At 40.8% G+C, this 17,214-nt stretch overlaps 1 long non-coding RNA gene across 1 annotated transcript in view; it reads right to left on the bottom strand.

The window, feature by feature from the left end:
• Positions 1 to 16,945, bottom strand: part of LOC103101359 (uncharacterized) — a 179,255-nt gene extending 162,310 nt beyond the window's left edge. Inside the window, exon 1 of the long non-coding RNA XR_008914431.1 lies at positions 16,803 to 16,945. This is a non-coding gene — a long non-coding RNA (uncharacterized LOC103101359). The remainder of the gene's footprint in view (positions 1 to 16,802) is intronic.
• Positions 16,946 to 17,214: the final 269 nt, after the last annotated feature.

Below are 17,214 nucleotides of genomic sequence, written 5' to 3'. Positions count from 1 at the left end.
AGATGGGAAGTCCTAGTGGCATGGGCATTGTACTTCCAAATTACAGAAGTGTTTCAGGCAAACTGTAAGCAGGGAAATTCCTTTGCTCCCTTCTATCCTTGTGCCTCCTAATCCAAAACATTTGATAACTCCTATAAGACCATGAGAGAATTATCCTGCTTGGATTGTCCTTTAGATTTGAGATGGACAGAGAGATGCACCTCCTTGATACATCTAGTGGTATCAGACAACCATCTGTCCTCTATGAGGGTCACTCCCTATGTCTTCAGGTAAACATTCTTCCCCTATGCCTCAGTGCATAGCACTCTAGAGACACATCTTCACAATGGCACAGGGTCATGTCTTCACTTTTGTAAAGAGTATAAAGACCCCAGAATTGATGTCATCTGAGGGATAGCTTTCCATCTATGCTGTCCTCCTAGGAGGCAGTTTTTCACCTATGCTGTCCTCCTGGCCAGATTCAACATTACCTTCTAAATTAATAAATTTCTCTTTAGTCTTAAGCTAAGTTTCAGCATCTTGCATTCTTGCAAAAGGTACCCTTCCTGAACCCTGGGGGTTCACCTCAAGCCCCCCACAACAGTTCCAAGGCAGAAGAGTGGTGACTAGTGTCAGTGGGGAATAAGTGACTCGCCCAGGGTCACACAGCTGCATGAGGTCATATTTGAATCCAGATCTCTGGACCTGGCTCTCAATCCACTGAGTCACCTACCTGCCCCTGATATTTATTTCTAAACAGTTTCCCAAGGTGTATGAAATTGGAATAAATTATTAATTTCAGGCAATAAAAATCTACCTTCTCAGGTTTTTCCCCAAAATTTATTTTGAAATATTTGGGCCTAATAAAAATATCTATTGAAATAAATCCTTGCAATTTATGACCTTTTTTATTTTAAGGTCCTGCTGAGGATCACCTGTATTTAGGATACTCCAATTTTTCTCCCTGTTTTTATTCTAAGAGATCACCTCATTTTATAACTCCATGTCTAAATGCTTTATTTACTCTCTCATTCTAGTCTCCAGGGCTATTCCAAGAACTGTTATTCTGTACCATAAAAGCTCATCCTTTTGATATTTTCCATTTTTGCCCTTAGAATCTCTCTCATTCAAGTAGAAATGCAGAAGAAAAACAACTGCTTGATCACATGGTTCAATGGGGATATGATTGGGGATGTTGACTTTAAATGATCACTCTTTTGCAAATATTAATAATACGGAAATGGGTTTTGAACAATGATACACGTAAAGCCCACTGGAATTGTTCATCAACTCTGGGAGGGGGAAAGAAGGAGAGGAGGGAAAGAACATGAATCATGGAACCATGGGAAAATATTCTAAATTAATTAATGAAATAATTTGAAAAAGGAATATCTTCCATTCTCTTTGTTCTAGTCCCTCCTAACCCTGACATCCCAACTTCCAAAGTTTCATCCAGCTCAGGATTCTGGATTCAAAATTGCTTTTGACTCAGACATTCTAGATTCTAAGTACTCTCCCAGATATGATATTCCAGTTTCACTTTCCTTTACAAATTGGGACAAAGACAAGTATTTCCTTCTAGCTAGAAATTCTGGACTTTTCACCTCCTCCAACATTGAAAGATAGCTGATGTGTCACATAGCATTCAGTGTTCTGAGGAACCTGCTAGCCCAGACATATTTTGTTCCAATTCTACACCCCAATATAAATCTTGAAGGTCTTCTATTGTTCAATTCTGTATTTATTTGGACATTATTACATTGCTCATGTTCTTTGCCAATATGATGTTTCTGAAGTATGAGTTTACCCATTTAAATACTCTATAAAGAACAACTTAATTTTTCTAATAAGTCTTTATACTGTTTATCATTAGTAGTAATGAGCATAGCAGTCTCTGCCATATAAGGAACTGCATTTAATTGCCTAGAAAAGGTTTGTGTTATAGGTGGATTATCTGAGCTACTAAAAAAACAGACAATACTTTCACCAAACCATAGGTTTGAGAATGTGAATTCGTGTAATAGAAATTAAATTCAAATAAGTGAGAGAAAAATCAACTTTATTCTTGTTTTATAACATACCTAGAACTGGTCAATATTTTGATTACTAAGATGAGAAATGAAAATTGATCTTTCGTATTTATTATATTTTCTAAGGATCCTTCCAAGTAGATGATCTATCAGTGATGATAAAGCTTTTAGAGACTGAGTGCCCAAACTGCAACCCTCACACTGCATGTGAGCCCTATATCTTACCCCAGACAGGGGAGGGAAGAAGCACTCCCATTGGGCTGCTGGGCAGAGGGGCCATTGATGATAGAAATGTCCTCAGGGGACAGCTGGGTAGCTCAGTGGATTGAGAGCCAGGCCTAGAGACTGGAGGTCCCAAGTTCAAATCTGACCTCAGACACTTCCCAGCTGTGTGACCCTGGGCAACTCACTTCACCCCCATTGCCTAGCCCTTACCACTCTTCTGCCTTGGAACCAATACACAGTACTCATTCTAAGATGGAAGGTAAGGGGTTAAAAATTAAAGAAATAAATGTCCTCAGGTGAGGTGGAGAAGGGGAGGGGAACAGCCTCATCTGGCATGCATTCCATAGGTTCACCAACATGGATCTAGGTTCTCCAAGTCCTCTCAGGAGCTGCATATGAACTTTTTGGGGATACACCAGGCCTAACATATTGTATTCTAAGAGCTTTTCTTGCTTGGATATCCCTTCTTCTAAAAACTCTCTGTACTTTATCAAGCTCTTCTCCATGGCTACTCTAGGTCTGACATAATGTGGGTTAAATTCCCACTGTGCCTGACAATTGTCAATATCAGTCCCTATCTCCTATACTGCATGTTTGAATCTGTCCCAACGATGACATTCCAGTTTCTATAGTATCAACCAGCCCTGGATTAGAAATTTTATTGAAACTTAGATATTCTAGGTTCTAAGAACACCTCTCTGTTTTTTTTCTATTTTCTTTTTTCTTTTTAAATATTTTATTTGATCATTTCCAAGCATTATTCATTAAAGACAAAGATCATTTTCTTTTCCTCCCCCCCACCGCCCATAGCCAATGCGTGATTCCACTGGGTATCACAAGTGTTTTTGATTTGAACCCATTGCCATGTTGTTAGTATTTGCATTAGAGGGTTCGTTTAGAGTCTCTCCTCTGTCGTGTCCCCTCAACCGCTGTAGTCAGGCGGTTGTTTTTCCTCAGTGTTTCTACTCCCACAGTTTATCCTCTGCTTATGGATAGTGTTTTTCTCCTAGATCCCTGCAGATTGTTCAGGGACATTACACCGCCACTACACAGTTTGTCCTCTGCTTATGGATAGTATTTTTCTCCTAGATCCCCGCAGATTGTTCAGGGGCATTACGCCGCCACTAATGGAGAAGTCCATTACTTTTGATTATACCACAGTGTATTAGTCTCTGTGTACAATGTTCTCCTGATTCTGCTCCTCTCGCTCTGCATCACTTCCTGGAGGTCATTCCAGTCTCCATGGAATTCCTCCACTTTATTATTCCTTTTAGCACAATAGAATTCCAGCACCAACATATACCACAATTTGTTCAGCCATTCCCCAACTGATGGGCATCCCCTCGTTTTCCAATTTTTGGCCACCACAAAGAGCGCAGCTATGAATATTCTTGTACAAGTCTTTTTCCCCATTATCTCTTTGGGGTACAAACCCAGCAGTGCTATGGCTGGATCAAAGGGTAGACTTTCTTTTATCGCCCTTTGGGCATAGTTCCAAATTGCCCTCCAGAATGGTTGGATCAGTTCACAACTCCACCAGCAATGAATTAATGTCCCTACTTTGCCACATCCCCTCCAACATTCACTGCTTTTCTCTGCTGTCATGTTAGCCAATCTGCTAGGTGTGAGGTGATACCTCAGAGTTGTTTTGATTTGCATCTCTCCGATTATAAGAGATTTAGAACACTTCTTCATGTGCTTATTAATAGTTTTGACTTCTTTATCTGAAAACTGCCTATCCATATCCCTTGCCCATTTATCAAGTGGAGAATGGCTTGATTTTTTGTACAATTGATTTAGCTCTTTATAAATTTGAGAAATTAAACTTTTGTCAGAGGTTTACATGAAGATTTTTTCCCAATTTGTTGTTTGTTTCCCTTCTGATTGTAGTTACATTGGTTTTGTTTGTACAAAACCTTTTTAATTTGATGTAGTCAAAATTATTTATTTTACATTTTGTGATTCTTTCTATGTCTTGCTTGGTTTTAAAGCCTTTCCCCTCCCAAAGGTCTGACATGTATACTATTCTGTGTTTACCCAATTTACTTATGGTTTCCTTCTTTATGTTTAAGTCATTCACCCATTTTGAATTTATCTTGGTGTAGGGTGTGAGGTGTTGATCAATTCCTAATCTCTCCCATACTGTCTTCTAATTTTCCCAGAAGTTTTTATCAAATAGTGGATTTCTGTCCCAAAAGCTGGGATCTTTGGGTTTATCGTATACTGTCTTGCTGAGGTCGCTTGCCCCCAGTCTATTCCACTGATCCTCCTTTCTGTCTCTTAGCCAGTACCAAATTGTTTTGATGACTGCTGCTTTGTAATATAGTTTGAGGTCTGGGACTGCAAGGCCCCCATCATTTGTGGTTTTTTTTCATTATTTCCCTGGATATCCTTGTTCCTTTGTTATTCCAAATGAACTTTGTTATGATTTTTTCTAAATCAGTAAAGAATTTTTTGGGGAGTTCCATGGGTATGGCACTAAATAGATAAATAAGTTTGGGTAGAATGTTCATTTTTATTATATTGGCTCATCCTACCCATGTGCAGTTAATGTTTTTCCAATTGCTCAAGTCTAGTTTTAGTTGTGTGGAGAGTGTTTTGTAGTTGTGTTCATATAGTTCCTGTGTTTGTCTCAGGAGATAGATTCCTAGGTATTTTATTTTGCCTAAGGTGATTTTGAATGGGATTTCTCTTTCTAGTTTTTGCTGCTAAGCTGTGTTGGAGATATATAGAAATGCTGATGACTTATGCGGGTTTATTTTGTATCCTGCAACTTTGCTAAAGTTGTTGATTATTTCAATTAGCTTTTTGGTTGAATCTCTAGGATTCTTTAAGTAGACCATCATGTCATCTGCAAAGAGCAATAACTTGGTCTCTTCCTTGCCTATTTTGATGCCTTCAATTTCTTTTTCTTCTCTAATTGCTACTGCTAGTGTTTCTAGTACAATGTCAAATAGTAGAGGTGATAATGGGCATCCTTGTTTCACTCCTGATCTTATTGGGAATGCATCTAGTTTATCCCCATTGCAGATGATATTAGTTGATGGTTTTAGATATATACTGTTTATTATTTTTAGGAACGATCCTTCTATTCTTATGCTTTCTAGTGTTTTTAATAGGAATGGATGTTGTATTTTATCAAAGGCTTTTTCTATTGAGATAATCATGTGGTTCTTGTTGGTTTGCTTGTTGATGTGGTCAATTATATGGATGGTTTTCCTAATATTGAACCAGCCCTGCATCCCTGGTATAAATCCTACTTGATCATGGTGGATGACCCTTCTGATCACTTCCTGGAGTCTTTTTGCTAGTATCCTATTTAAGATTTTTGCATCTATATTCATTAGGGAGATTGGTCTATAATTTTCTTTCTTTGTTTTTGACCTGCCTGGTTTTGGAATCAGTACCATGTTTGTGTCATAAAAGGAGTTTGGTAGAACTCCCTCTTTGCTTATTATGTCAAATAATTTGTATAGTATTGGGATTAACTGTTCTCTGAATGTTTGATAGCATTCACTTGTGAATCCTCCAGGCCCTGGGGACTTTTTCTTAGGGAGTTCTTTGATGGCCTGTTGGATTTCATTTTCTGATATGGGATTATTTAGGAATTCTATTTCTTCTTCTGTTAGTCTAGGCAGTTTGTATTTTTGTATATATTCATCCATATCACCTAAATTGGTGTATTTATTGCCATATAATTGGGCAAAATGATTGCCTTAATTTCCTCTTCATCGGAGGTGATGTCCCCCTTTTCATCTTTGATGCTGTTAATTTGCTTTCCTTCTTTCCTTTTTTAAATTAGATTAACCAGTACTTTGTCTATTTTGTTTGTTTTTTCAAAGTACCAGCTTCTTGTCTTATTCATTAAATCAATAGTTCTATCACTTTCAATTTTATTAATTTCTCCCTTAATTTTTAGGATTTCTAGTTTGGTTTTCTGCTGGGGGGTTTTAATTTGATAGCTTTTGAGTTTTTTTATTTGCATTTCTAATTGATTGGTCTCTGCTCTCCCTAATTTGTTAATATATGCACTCAGGGATATGAATTTACCTCTGATTACCGCTTTGGCTACATCCCAAAAGGTCTGAAAGGATGTCTCGCCGTTGTCATTTTCTTCGATGAAATTATTGTTTCTATGATTTCTTCTCTAACTAAATGATTTTGGTGTATCATATTGTTTAATTTCCAATTAGTTTTTGATTTGGTTTTCCATGTACCATTACTGATCATTATTTTTATTGCCTTGTGATCTGAAAAAGCTACATTTATTATTTCTGCTTCTCTGCATTTGTGTGCCATGTTTCTGTGACCTAATGTATGGTCAATCTTTGTGAATGTGCCATGTGGTGTTGAGAAGGTGTATTCCTTTTTGTCCCTATTTATTTTTCTCCATATGTCTATTAATTCTAATTTTCCTAAGATTTCATTCACTTCTTTCACCTCTTTCTTATTTATTTTTTTATTTATCTAAATTTGATAATGGTTGGTTCAAGTCTCCCACTAATATGGTTTTACTGTCTATTTCTTCCTTCAATTCTCCTAGTTTCTCCATTAGAAATTTGGGTGCTATATTATTTGGTGCATACATGTTGATTAGTGATATTTCCTCATTATCTAAAGTCCCTTTTAACAAAATATAATTATCTTCCCTATCCCTTTTGATCAGGTCTATTTTTGCTTTGGCTTTATCAGATATCATGATTGCCACTCCTGCCTTCTTTCTGTCAGTTGAGGCCCAGAAGGTCTTACTACATCCTTTAATTCTGACCTTGTGGATGTCTACCCGCCTCATGTGTGTTTCTTGGAGACAACATATGGTAGGGTTTTGGATTCTAATCCATTCTGCTATTTGTCTACATTTCATGGGTGAGTTCATCCCATTCACGTTCAAAGTTATGATTGTCACTTGTGGACTCCCTGGCATTTTGATATCCTTCCCTAATTCTAACCTTTCTTCTTCAGCTCTAACTTTTTAATCCAGTGATTTATTTTAAATCAGTCCCCCTTGTCCCCTCCCTTGATATATTTCCCTTTCTAGTCCCTCCCTTTTTGTTCCTCCCCCTCCCCCCTCATCTTCCTCCCTTTTTTGTGTTCCCTCCCCCCAACCCCCCCTTGGTTTTCCCTTCTCCCTACCCTTGTTGGGTAAGATAGAATTCAAGATCCCAATGGATCTGGATATTCTTCCCTCTCAGAGTTGATTTCCCTGAGAGTAAGGTTTAAGTAAAAACTCTCTCCCTCTCCTTCTTATAGGAGTTTTCTTCCCCTCCCCTTCCCATGTGAATCTTTGTGTGAGAAAGATTATTCTATTTGGCTTTTCTTTTCCCCATATTTACACATTACATTTTCCCCACATATTAATATACATAGATTGATATAAATGTAGTCCTTATAGAAGAGAGTTTGAGTAAAAGAAAAAGAACATTTTTCTCCTTTTCCCTTTCCTTAATATTTACCTTTTCAGGTATTGCATGCTCTTTGTTTTCAGTATCGAACTTTCCACAGAGCTCTGGTCTTTTCTTTGCAAAAACTTGGAAATCTTCTATTTTGTTGAATGCCCATACTTTCCCTTGGAAGTATATAGTCAGTTTTGATGGGTAGCTGATTCTTGGTTGAAGGCCCAGCTCTCTTGCCTTTCTGAAAATCATGTTCCATGCCTTACGATCATTCAGAGTGGAACTTGCAAGGTTTTGTGTTTTAAAAACTAGATTCGAATACAGGACTACAACCACCACAATTCCTTGCTCCACTTCCCCAAAATGCCTTGTAATCTCACCCGGGCCGAGATCGAGAAGGTATTTAAGCTGATTCAAAGGCTTTTGAGGGGCTCTTGGCTCTTGGACTTCCATTTTGGGGCAGGTGTGGCTTTTTTTCATAATGTAGGTGAGGTTGTGTCTAGGCCACTCTATGGCCTGGACACGTGTTTCTTATCCTGTATTTTCTTTAATCCTTAATCTTCAATAAACCTCTAAAAAATATAATACTCCTTGCAGAGAGAAACGAATTTCTACCTGCCTCAGTCTCCCCGGTCTCCCCTAAATTTTAATCTTTACAGTGTGACCCTGATTGGCATTCCTTTATATCTAAATTGTCTTTTTCTGGCTTCTTGTAAGATTTTTTATTTTGCTTGAAAGCTTTGGAATTTGGCAATTACATTCCTGGGAGTTGTCTTTTGGGGATTTAGCGTAGAGGGCGTTCTGTGAACTCTCAGTGCCTGTATTGCCTTCTTGTTCTAGGAACTCTGGGCAATTTTCTTTGATTATATCTTGTATTACGATGTTGAGTTTACTGTTTATTTCTGGCTTTTCTGGTAGTCCAATTATTCTTAAATTGTCTCTTCTCCCTCTATTTTCCAAGTCTATGACCTTGTCAGTGAGATATTTTATGTTCTCTTCTAATTTCTTGGTCTTTTGGCTTTGCTTTATTAATTCTTGCTCATTTTCTTCCAGCTGCCTAATTCTGACCTTTAAAGCCTGGTTTTCCTTTTCACTTTGGTCAAACCAGTTTTGTAGATGCGTGAATTTCTTTTGCATTGTTTCTCACTTTTCCTCCCAGAAGGCTTCCATCTTTTTGATCATTTCCGATTCAAATTCTTCATGGGTTTGTGGAGAGTTTCCATTTCCTTTGGAAGGTTTTGGAGCATTTTCTTGTGTTTCCTTTTCTATCTCCTCTGTATTTTGCATTTTTGCTCCATAAAATGTGTCCAAAGTTGCCCCTTTCTTCTTGTTTTTCTTGGACTGTTGAGGCTTTTGTGCTTCTGTGCTGTTTGCCATCTCTATCTAAGTGGGGAGGAGTAGCTTTTCTTATCTCTGTCTGGTGTTCAGAGGTTTTAGCCCCAGGCAAACTGTTCGTTCTCCGTAGCTGTTCTGTTTTCCCGGGGATGCCAGGAATTTGCTGGTGTTTTGGTGTTACTGCTCTCCTCAGTTCCCTCCCGATGCTTCTCCATTGCCTTACTTCCACGTTCTGAGCCTGGCTTGGCACTCTCCGCGAGGTGTTTCAATGCCTTTGCCGGCCAGAAGACCCAGCACTCTGAGGGGGGAGGGGCTGTGGCTTCCTGGAGCTCAGAGGGCTCCTGATAGGATTAACTTCCACTGGGTTGGAGTGAGTATGCCCTGAGGCAGGGACCTTCCTTGAGACTCAGATGGAAGGATCCACCCAGGGGGCTTCAGGTTGCCCCCCCCCTTCTGTTTCCCTGCTGTCTGTGTTGGGTGCCCCCGCAACTGAGTCAGGTTGTTTTCAGGAAGAGGCCTTCAGAATAGCCGGCCCTGAGGCTCTGAGGTTCCCTCTGCTGCCTCGGACTCAGCGCTCTTGGTTGGGGGGGATGGGTCCTGCGACCTTCCTTCTGCCTACCCCTTAGGTCCGAGTGATCTCGGGTTCTGGCTTTTGGGGGGGCCGTACCTTTTGATCCAGGTCCAGGAGGAGGATTCCCGGGGTCTATGTTGTTTTTCATTTTGAATTTCCGTGCCCTAAGAGCCCATAGTTTGAGATCGGTAAGGAAGGGTTTCCGGAGATCTGAACTTTAGCTTTCTCTAAGCCACCATCTTGACCGGAAGTCACCTCTCTGTTTTAATATTCAGGCTTCACATTCTATCCCACATTGAAATGTTCAAAAGCATGATTTACCTTCTAGCTAGGAAATTCTGTATTTTAAGCTCTCACCTACCTCCAATTTTCCATCTTGAATGGTACCTAGAAGCCCAGACATTTGGTTTCTAAGGACCTTCTAAGACATGAAATTTTTGGTTCTAAAGCCATTATGATGTATAAAGTTTACTTTTTTATTTTATTATTGATTTGATTATCATAACAAAGAACATGGGTCTTTCTGATATACTTATTTTGAAATATGTCATCATTCTTTTAATTCCTAAGTAACATCTTACTTTTATATCCCAAAATACAAGAGTACCTTCATTGTCATTAACAGTAGTCTTTACAAAGAAGGATCCACAAGGAATTATATTTCTCTCAGTGTTCAGGTTTTAGTGGAGTTTTTTGGCTGAAAATTAGACAATAGTCTTTCCAAACCCTTTTGACAGTGGTTGAAGATGTCACTTGTTTGTTTTTGTTTTAAGCATCATCCATGAATAATATAAATTAAACTGGAATTAATAAATGATCTCACATAAAAATTTACATTCTTATTGTTTTTTAAATTATCTAGAATTGGTCAATATTTAGCCTTACCAAGAATATGTGAAAATCTTTGCAATTTATGAAATTTTCCATTCTGAGGCCCCTTCCAAAGAAGATGAATTCTATTCTCTGAACCCTTCTAGCTATCAAATATTATAATTTTGTAGACACTCCAAGATCTGATCTTCTCAGTTATACAGGCTTTCTTGCTCAGATATCCCTTCTTCTAAGTTCTCACTTCTCTCTTTCTCTTTTCCATGGCTATTCCCAAAGGCTCACATTCCCTGCTTCTAACAATTTCCATTCTCAGCCCCAGAACATCTCCAACTTACTCAAGTCTAGTCCTTCCCAAAGCTGACACTCCAGCTACGGATTTTAGATTCAGAATTTCCTTCAAGCTCAGACATTATAGGTTCTAACTGCCCTCCCTGACCTAAAATCCTGGCCTCCCTCTTCATTCTTCATTTGTATATTCAGGGGCAAGATTTAACCCCTCAGCTAGGAAGTTCTGTAGTTTAAGCTCTTAGCCATCTCCAACATTCCCACAGATAATACTATTTGGAAGGCCAGATGATAGGTGCCGTAAGGGCCTTTGAAGGCATGAAATTCTTAGTTCTAAAGCCACCCCCATCCTATGATTTATAAAGTAATTTTTCAAGGTTTTACTAATTGTATGATTGAGACGATGGACATGTGTCTGATTTGGGGCAAATCTACGTGTAATACATGATACCTTGCTAGGTAATACCTTGGAGTTTTTCCCCCCAATAGTTTGCTTTCATTATCAATAGCAATAGCAGTCCTTATCAAAGAAGGAAATACAGGGCATTGCGTGGGGCAGGGTGGAGTTAGGTTTTTGTAATTTTAGCAGGGGGATACGGTTTGGCTGAGCAAAAAATATTCAGCACTATGTGGTCAAGTATGAAGTTTTTTTGGTTTGGTTGGTTTTTTTTAAGCTTTACTAGGCAATATAAATTAAATTGGGTCAATGACGAGCTCATATTAAAATTTTACCTTTATATTTTAGTTTTTTTTAAATATTGAATTCCCATTTATTTAGAAGGTAAGTTGCTGGGATTTTCTTTCTTCTTTTCATTTCTCCCCACCAACCCATTAACTAAAGGCTGCCAGTAGCCTGAAAGGCCCCTCCAGCAGTGCCCCCAACTATCTTCTAGGATTGTAGGAGCCCAGATTCGATCCCCCTGAAACTGAGGCCTGGGTTCCAGGCCCTGTTCTGCCATTATGACCCCAGGCAAATCATTTTGCCCCTCTGGGAGCTGGAGTGGATGGTCTGATGTTTCTCATAGGTTTGACTTCCTAGGAATATTTCTAGGCTGTGCCCCAGACCTTAAGGCCTACCTCAAAGGTAAGAGAAGCTGCAATTGTAAAAATGGCCTAAACATCTCCTGGTGGTGGGGAGGGAGTGTGAGGAATGAGCCAGGAATGAGAGGGGTGGTTCATGGAAGCACCTAGATGTGGAGCTGGGTCAGATCAGGCTGTCTGACCTCCTTGTGGCCCAAGAGGTGGTAGTGATAAACTTTGAGAAAAGGGAGAGGGCCACGCTAAGCTATGGAAGATCACACAAAATCAAACCTTTTGCTCTCACCTCTTCCAGTTAAGCCCGTTATCAGGTGCTGGGCAGGCCAGGGCAGCTGTTGAGTCAACAGGGATGCCCTGTTCACTTAGAAATTTCTTGTTTCAGCCCTTTCAAGCAAAAGGAATGCAGTGAGCCTGGGGCTTATGTGTGGCCCTTGGAACCCTGTCCTGCTTAGGGGAAGGGGATGGAACCTGTGATTGAAGTGAATTCAGTACCAGCACAGTGGCTCTGGGGAGTGTAGAAGGGGGTTGTTAGGACTTGAGAGGCAGCACCAGCTTCTCCATACCCTCTGAGGAAAGGGGAAGGTTAAGCTTGAACTAGGGTTGAGACATCCAGATGCTGGTATTAGAGTCTGGACAGACTTAGTAAAGAAATGTAGGCCTAGTCTCCTGTCTTGGGACTCTCAGCCTCCAAAATAAAATTAGCCCTAAAGCCTGCTCCGGGAAGGGCTATGGCTCTCCATAGAATCTAAGAGCTTGAAAGATGGAGACCCCAAAGCTTGTCCTTGTTCCCACCAGAATCCACCCTGAAGGGAGTCTCAGACTAGCAATTTCAGACTGATTAATAGATCTTAAGATATTTATTGTAATGAATGCTGGAGGGGGTGTGGCAAAGTAGGGACATTAATTCATTGCTGGTGGAGTTGTGAACTGATCCAACCATTCTGGAGGGCAATTTGGAACTATGCCCAAAGGGTGCTAAAAGACTGTCCGCCATTTGATCCAGCCATAGCACTGCTGGGTTTGTACCCCAAAGAGATAATAAGGAAAAATACATGTACAAGAATATTCCTAGGAGGCGGAGTCAAGATGGTGACCTAGAAGGAGCAGAAGTTCAGAGCTCTGAATACCCTTCCTTACCAATCACAAACTGAATGCTCCAAAGGGACTGAAAATCAAAACTAACAACAAGACAGAGCCAAGGAACCCTCCAGCTAGACTCAATTCAAAAGATATGCCCCATCAAAATCCAGAATCCAAGAACACTTGGGTTTAAGGGGAAGGCAGAAAGAAGGTCCCAGGATCCCTCACCTCCCCCCCACCCAACCGACCTAGAGTGCTGAGACTCCAGCAGCAGTGGGAACTTTTAGTCGGGCAAAGGTGCTGGTCTGGAGGGTGTACCTTGCGGGCAGGGCTGTGCCAAGCTCAAAACATCGAACACAGACGGCAGGGAAGGAGCTAGAGAGGGAGCATAGAGCTGGCAGCCTTGCCAGAGCTGTGGAGATCCTCTATATTTGCTCCAGCCTTACAGGAGGTGTTGGCCTCAGAGTACACCCAGCCCAACCAGATGCAGAGTGAGAGGAGCAGAACCAAGAGAACATTGTACACAGAGAGTGATATACTGTGGTACAATCGTATGTAATGGACTTCTCCATTAGTGGCAATGCAATAACCCTGAACAACTCAGAGGAACCTACAAGAAAAGCCACTATCCACATTCAGAGGAAACACTGTGGGAGGAAAAACACAGAAGAAAAACAACTGCTTGATTACATGAGTTGAGGGAATATGGTTGGGGATGTAGACTCTAAATGAACATCCTAATGTAAACACCAACAACATGGAAATGGGTTCTGATCAAGGACACATGTAATACCCCATGAAATTGTGGGTTGGCTGTAGGAAGAGTGGGTGGAAGGGAGGGAGGGAAATAATGTGATTATTGTAACCAAGGAATAATGTTCTAAATTGACTAAATAAACTTATTCAAATGGAATTAAAAAAAGGATGCTCACTCTCATATCCCTTCTTCCAAATGATATCCAGAGCTACTCCCAGAGCTCAGATTCTTTCCCAGTTGTTTTGTAGAGCACCAATATGAATATGAACACGAACAATGCATTCACTTCTGAGCTTTAATTCAATCTGGGTGGTTGAAGATTTTTTTAAAGCTTCACCGATATGTAAATAAATTAGATTGGAATAAATGGCTCAGAGGTGTATAGTTAGAAATTCTTGAGCCCCTAAGACTACAATACCCCAAATTCCTTTCTGCATTACCTAGAATCCTTTTCCTGCATCCTGACCTTTTCGTGATTGTATTTAAGTTTGCTGTGACTCCTCCCTCTCTTCTTCCCCACACAGGTTTTACTCGAGTTTTTTATTTTACTAAATCTTATGAATATAATACTTGAGTTCCTGTATATTAATTTCAAAACCCACAGAGGAAAAGTTTTCCAAATTCATGAGAAATGGGCAGGACTTGGGTCTGCTAACAAGAAAGGGAGAACCTGCCCTGGATCTCTAACGCCTGGGGTTTGGAGCCAATTCATTTATTAATAATATTCTCAATAGAACAGTGTTAAGATTTAAATTTTGGGAAACTGAGGCAGGTAGAAATTTGTTTCTCTCTGCAAGGAGTATTATATTTTTAGAGGTTTATTAAAGGTTAAGGATTAAAGAAAATACAAGCAAGAGAAGCACGTGCTAGGTGGGCCATGAGGCCCACCCAAATTTCACTCACATCATGAGATCCGTCTGTTTGCCTGTGGAGCTAGGAAGAGAAGAGCCCCTGCCATGGGCGGAGACCCTTTAAATAATGGTTTTGCTCTCAGCCCAGGTGAGAATTCAGTGAGATTACAAAGCATTCTGGGGAAGTGTAGCAAGGACTTCTGGGGATTGAAGTCCTGGATTCAAGTCTATTTTTACAACAGGGACCTGAGGGGAGGGGGGGGCTCTCCTCCTCCTCCCCAGCCCCAGCCCAGCCCTTCTGTCCATTCCTGTGTCCAAGTCCTTCTTCTTGCCACACCTTGCCCCAGGTTTTCCTGAGCTTGAAGTGGGTGGGCAAGGAGAACTGCACTGGCCTTGCCCGCCTTTCATTTAATTCTTCGTTTCTAGTCCCCTCCTGCTGCCTGAGTAAAACCGTCCTGCGCCTTGTGCCACTCTCCTCCCTCCCGCTCAGACTCGCTTTCTTTGGGGGGTCCAAGCCCCTGCTCTGGCTGCGTACCTCTCCGAGGAGAGATCATGCAGGAGAATCGGGGCCTGCCTGGAGGCGCCCCTTCAGGGGGACCCCCATAGCAAGGCTGCCCTGCACTATGTCCATCCCCAAAGCGCTGCTGTTGTCCCCCACCCCCTTCTGCTCCCGCCTGCCTTCTCCTGAAGACAGGGGCCCAGGGGAGGAGGAATTTGAAGGAAGAAACACCCGAGGCCTCTCACCTTCCCTCCTGCGTCCTCCGACCTCATTTCTTCTCTCCTTCTCCCATTTGCCCTGCGGAAATGGCTGAACAGTTTTCTTCCGCCTCAGCAAAGCCCCTCTTGTTAGACTCTGACTGTGACCTTTTTAAGCCATCCACATTCCCCCGTGGAAAGAGATCTCCGTTAGGCAAGATGCTTTGCTATAATCTAAACCCAGTGCTCGAGAAAGGCCCTTGGGTGGGATGGAAATATAAAGCCATGTCCATGCAGATGTTCTCGATGACAAGCAACATAGCAGAATACTCATAGTCCATATGTATGCCATATGATACAGTACGACATTGACAATATATATTGTATGATGTATTTACATGTAAGATACAGGATTCAACATGGAGCAGAATAGTGTGTGTATTATAAAACATGAGAGATCATACAGATATTTTTAATATATAAGTAGTCATCTCAACCAAAGAAGAAGCTACATTTGTTTTGGTGTGGAAATTGGGGGGGGGGGGCTGGTCACCCATTAAATACAGCCACCATTAAATACCAGACCTTTTTGGCCATGCCTTGGGATTTTTATCTATTCATTTATTTTACAATATCGGGACTGGTTAATACAAATGAAATTGGAAACATGATTACTCTCATGCACCAAATGTGTTTTCTTTTTCAAAAGATTTATTTTAAACTAGCCAATATTCTGGCCCATGAAGAAAATCTATCCAATTTGTGGGGTTTTCCATTCTGGGGGGGCCCTCCAGAGCTAAAAGGTTTGTCTTCTCAGACACCTTCCGCGTTGACATATCCTGATACTGAGGCCATTCCTAGTTCTGATATGCCGCATCGTATGGGCTCTCCTCCCTCTGACAGCCCCCTTTCTCAGTGTTCTCCTCTCTCTCTCTCTCTCTCTCTCTCTCTCTCTCTCTCTCTCTCTCTCTCTCTCTCTCTCTCTCTCTCTCTCTCTCTCTCTCTCTCTCTCTCTCTCTCTCTCTCTCTCTCTCTCATTCTCTCTCTCTCTCTCTCTCTCTCTCTCTCTCTCTCTCTCTCTCTCTCTCTCTCTCTCTCTCTCTCTCTCTCTCTCTCTCATTCTCTTCTCCATGGCTACTCCCAGGTCTGATATTCTATGCACTAAAATGCCACTGCTTCTGACCCTTGCCATGCTTAGTCTCTGAATTTCTCCCATTTCCTCAGTTCCAAAGGCTCTCCTAACTCCAATATTGAGGTTCTAAGACCTTCTCCAGTCCAGGATTTGGGAACAGCTATTTCTCTCAAGTGCACACATTCTCGGGTCTAAGTTTCCTTCCAGATCTCCTATTCGGGCTTCTCTGTCCAATCTGAGTTCTGACATTCAGAGGCTTCACTTCAGTCGCAGCCAGGAAGGTCTGTATTCTAAGTTCTCCGTGACCTGAAAATCAGCTTGTAAGCCAGGCAGGCTAGGTTCTAAGGACACTCCAAATCTGGGTAACAGGTTCCTGGTCACAACTTTCTAGGACCTGCAGTGCTTCTCTTGTTCCTTTAACTTTTTCAATTCTATTGATTTCAGCAAGCTACCTTTTGGCTTTATCATTACAATGTTTTCAAAGAACAAATCCTATTCTGTTTCATGCAGGAAGCTTAAGACCTACTGCCTGCCCGGCCACCCCTGCAAAACTACTCTATAATCTTGATCATTAAGAAGAATATCAAAATCTATCTTACCTGATGAAGGGACTGGGAAGTATTACGAGTTCTCTTGTTGCTTTTCTTCCTCATCATTTTCAGATGAATGAGGCACTGTTCTGGCACCTGGCAAGATTGTCTGCCCATTTGAAGGCCTTGCTTTTCATTCAAAGCACCACTGCTTTCCAAAAAACACACGATAATTATTTTGATTATTATTCATATCGAGAACAATTTTTATCAATGGAAATGTAAATCCATTGTTTTCATTGTGTCTGGGGGTTTTGTCAGTATTTTTGCCATACTATGTGGCTGTGCGGTTATGGATGTGATTTATTTTTTAAAGAGTTCTCACTTGGCTAGGATATATTATATAAGAATGAATTATTAATTTCAGATAAAAATCTACTTTCTTTTTTATTTATCTAAAACTGACTAATATTTTGTGCAC

This window comes from Monodelphis domestica, chromosome X (genome assembly GCF_027887165.1).
Source record: "Monodelphis domestica isolate mMonDom1 chromosome X, mMonDom1.pri, whole genome shotgun sequence".
NCBI lineage: Eukaryota > Metazoa > Chordata > Mammalia > Didelphimorphia > Didelphidae > Monodelphis > Monodelphis domestica.
The sequence above is the reverse complement of the archived record's forward strand: the minus strand, read 5'-3'. Positions and strand labels throughout refer to the sequence as shown.